We start from the raw sequence: 4,310 nt of genomic DNA, 5'->3' as shown, positions 1-4,310 counted from the left end.
AGGGGGGATCTTGTCGAAACATATACAATTATGAAGGCAATAGATAAAATTGATGTAGAGAGGATGTTTCTATTGGAAGGTGAAACTAGGACAAGAGGGCATAATCTCAAGATTAAAGGGAGCAGATTTAGGACTGAATTAAGAAGGAATTTCTTCACCCAGAGGGTTGTGAATCTATGGAATTCCTTGCCCAGTGAAGTAGTTGACACTACTTCAGTAAACAGTTTTAAAGCTAAAATAGACTGTTTTTAACAATAAAGGAGTCAAGGGATACGGTGAGAGGGTGGATAAGTGGAATCTGAGTCCACGAAAAGATCAGCCATGATCTTATTGAATGGCGGAGCAAGCTTGAAGGGCCAGATGGCCTACTCCTGCTCCTAGTTCTAAGTTCTTAACAGAGAGACAGAACAGGTTAAAATTACTTCCTTGACTTCAGGATAAAATACTGATGACATAGTTTAACAATATGCTTTGCCCGTGTTATGCCTATTTATAATGGACCATGTTTTAACTGAATGAAATAAAGTTTCCACAATTTTTTTCTACATTTTGACTATATACAAGTACTAGAATGTTGGGTAAACTGGCTTAAATTATATTGAGTCTCCAATTCACTTTCCATATCAATGCCCTATATTCAGGATTGCTTTTGTGTGATCAGCTGTGTTAGCTCTTTTGATGCTGTTGGTCAGCTTTTGCCTTCTCTTAGTTTCAAAAGCATGTGAAATAGGTACCCACAGGCAACAGCCTCTCCAAGTAAAGCAATAGTGATTCAAATAGAGGTCAGAAGCTTGTGCACATAAATACACTTGAACCTTGTGGAAAAGAACTCTCAAAGGATGTCACAAATAAATGTAATACATGAATTAATGAGACCAAAAGTACTGAGCATAAGGCTTGCTTTCAAAAAGGAAGACAGATAATAAGTGCAGGTAAAAATAGAGGTCATTTTAATATACTTCTACAGATACATTATGGTATTCATTGAAAGCAATACTGCGATTATCCTCTTAAAGATAAATGAGGAAATTTTGACTAAAGGATCTAATTATTCCACCAGACTCCATAAGCTTAAAAGGTTGAAACTACAAAGACTGTACTGGAACACTTTAAATTGAGCTTGATAGAAGCTGCCAAGCCTCTGGTACAACAGAACTTGAAAGAACTTTGTACTACCTTTTTTTAACATTTTTAGTTCAAAAATAGAGCGATAAAGGCCTTAGGCTTCTCTGCTGAAGGTAGGATTAGAGCAAGCCTTACAATGGTAACTACCGGAGGGCAGTAAGGAAGAAAGACGGATAAAGTCAATGCATTCAGTTGAAATTTGTACAAGACAACAGTGAGGTTTGTGCTGAATCTGGTGTCTGAACAGTACTACATGAAAAAAAATTGCTGTAAGGAATGTATCAGTTCCTCTTGAGCTGTCCGTCTACACCAAATCAATAGACCTTCCAAGCATAGGGGAATCAGGCACTCTAGCTGAGAAATCAGAGGTTTCACATAAGTCAAGTCTGTGTCCTAAGTCACTACTCCATCATCACTTTTTATTCTGTGTCACTGAAATTAAATGAGTTGTCTCCATTTAGCCTCCTGACCGATTTTAACCCTTGAATGATGAAAGCAAGGTCCCTTATTAAAAAGTAATCACAAGTTTGGGGATACATGCTGGGAACTAAGAATTTTATGGTTCCACATATTTGTCTTGTTCAGTACTGTTCAGCATTAGAAATGTACAGTGTTTTATCCTTTGCTGCTGTGAAGTGTTACAGGTGGAAGATACCACTTGAGATAAGCACTGAAGCAATCTAATACATTGAAACAATTTGAGTTTAGCAATCGTTTGCTCTTTAAACAGCCAATGTAAGTATTTTATTAATTGTTGCTATTCAACCTTCTCATTTATATACTACTACTGCATGTAGAGAAGAGGAGATGAATATACAACTCAGTCTTTCATCCCTGCAAGTGCATTGTTAAAGAGAATGCAAGTAGTGAATACTGTAACATACTATTGTTGCAATCCCTTAGAAATTAATCATTTTTGCTACCTTCAAAAATCTGCAAGGTCCCTCTGATCTTCTTCTTTCTCAGGTCCTACCATTCAATGTGTACTCTCTTGCCTAATTAGTCCTCCTAAAATGTATCACCTCACTTTTCAGGATTAAATTTAATTTGCCACTATTCAGCCCATCTATATTGCCCTGTAGCCCACTCCTTGCTTTTCTCCTTGCTATTTTCCACACCACCAATACTCATGACATTTGCAATCTTACTGATCAAACTTCTTACATTCCTATAAACTGTGTGGCAAGCCCGGTAAACATTCTATTTGGCGGACATTGACCGGAAGTTGTTTGTTCCCAACCTTTCTGATTCTGTTTCATTCAGGCTGTCTGTGCTAGCTGTTTGTCTGTGTTTTCAGTTCCCTTCATAGTTTCATTCTCTGATTGTATAGAAAAGGAAAAATTGCTGTTCAGCTTTCAAATATTTAATTGTGATGTTCTAGTTAGGTAAATTTCCCTAAAGGCTACTGTGCATTTTCAGAAATTCAGGAAAAATCATGAAAAGTGAGAAATAAAAAAACAGCAAAGTATTCCTGAAACATTTAATAATAGTACAGGCAGCAGGGTGATTTGAACCTATATTCCATCTTCTTAAATATGATCTACTTTGACCTTTCATTACACAATGTCTCAAGGTTAAAGTTTTCCTTTTTGCCCTGTCCCATCTGTAACATTCTCCAGCCATACATCGCATGTCCTATTGAAATCTCTGTCCCTTTGATTCCAGCCATTTATACACTCCATTTTCTTGTCCACCTCTCAGTTGGCAGCCACGCTTTCAGCAGCCAGGCCTATTGCTTTGGGATTCCTTCTGCATTTCTCTCAACTTTACAATGGACCGTTCCTCTCTTAAGACTATCCTTAAAACCCGTCTCTTCAAACAAATTCTTTGCTATCACTCTTAATATCTTCTTTCAGTCAGCTTCTTCGATTTTCTTTTTCTATCTTATGTCTCTTTGTTCTCATCATTGACTAGGGCATCAGCTCAGCTGTAATGACCCTTGAGCTTTCACCAATCACTTTGCACATATTTCCTCATGTGCCTTCCATGCTCCACATATCGTCTATTCTTCACATTCTAACAGTCCTTTCTTGATGGGTCCTCATAACTCCTATGCTTTTTCACACATCCCAAGCCCCACACGTTCCCATGTATCCTCTATGCCACCTAATTCACTTGAATATCCCCAATGAACCCTTATATCCCTTTATGCTCCCATGGATCCTCTAAAGATATGTAGTTACTACGAACTAGAGACAGATGTTATGTACCATGCACTCTCAGTGGGAAGGCTTGAAATGAATATGAAAAAGAAATTAACTTCTAAAAGTTTAATAAATCTGGCACTCGGACACACACCATACTAAAATAAGCTTGTGAACTATTTAAATAATTTAATCACTTCAAATCCAAAGATGTGCAGGTTAGGTGAATTGGCCAAGCTAAACTGCCCCTAGTGTTCAGGGATGTGTAGTTTAGGTGCACTAGCCAGGGGATATACAGAGTAATGGAGTAAAGGAATGGGTCTGGGTGGGATCCTCTTCAGAGGGTTGGTGTGGACCTGTTGGGGCAAAGGGCCTGTTTCCACACTGTAGGGATTCGAAAAAAAATCAATCAATTGTAAAAACAAGCAAACATCCATTCATAAGCCATATGAAAGAGAAATAACCTGTAATACGCTCATAAAATAGTCAAACAGTGTGCACACCACTCTGCTGAGATAAGAGGTTTCTCAGCTCTTACAACTCAGCCAAAATATTCATAATGAACTCAGCTATCAAAACAAACTACCACAGCTCCAGTGGAGCCCATTGAAGCTGATAGAAAAGTATTATTTGTTGTTAATGGCCCATCAATCAAAGACTTCCAGTACCAGGTAGCTGATCTTTTTCCTTAGTTTTCAATTTGGTACTGTGTTCTCCTATGATTTGCTATTCCTCTGAGACTTTCTGAATGAAATTTATGAAGATTACGTACAGATGAGGTTACAATTCCGTGCAAAATTTGTGTATGCACATGTGTACATACGTGTGCATTTGGAAATATTCAAAGTGTCCACACCAACAATGGAGCCAGTAACGATTAAAATACTGGATCAGTGGTGCTGGAAGAACACAGCAATTCAGGCAGCATCCGAAAAGCTTCGAAATCGACGTTTCGGGCAAAAGCCCTTCATCAGGAATAAAGGCAGAGAGCCTGAAGCATGGAGAGATAAGCTAGAGGAGGGTGGGGGTGGGGATAGAGTA

The sequence above is a fragment of the Chiloscyllium plagiosum genome, chromosome 7 (assembly GCF_004010195.1).
Source record: "Chiloscyllium plagiosum isolate BGI_BamShark_2017 chromosome 7, ASM401019v2, whole genome shotgun sequence".
NCBI lineage: Eukaryota > Metazoa > Chordata > Chondrichthyes > Orectolobiformes > Hemiscylliidae > Chiloscyllium > Chiloscyllium plagiosum.
Note: the sequence above shows the minus strand (reverse complement) of the source record.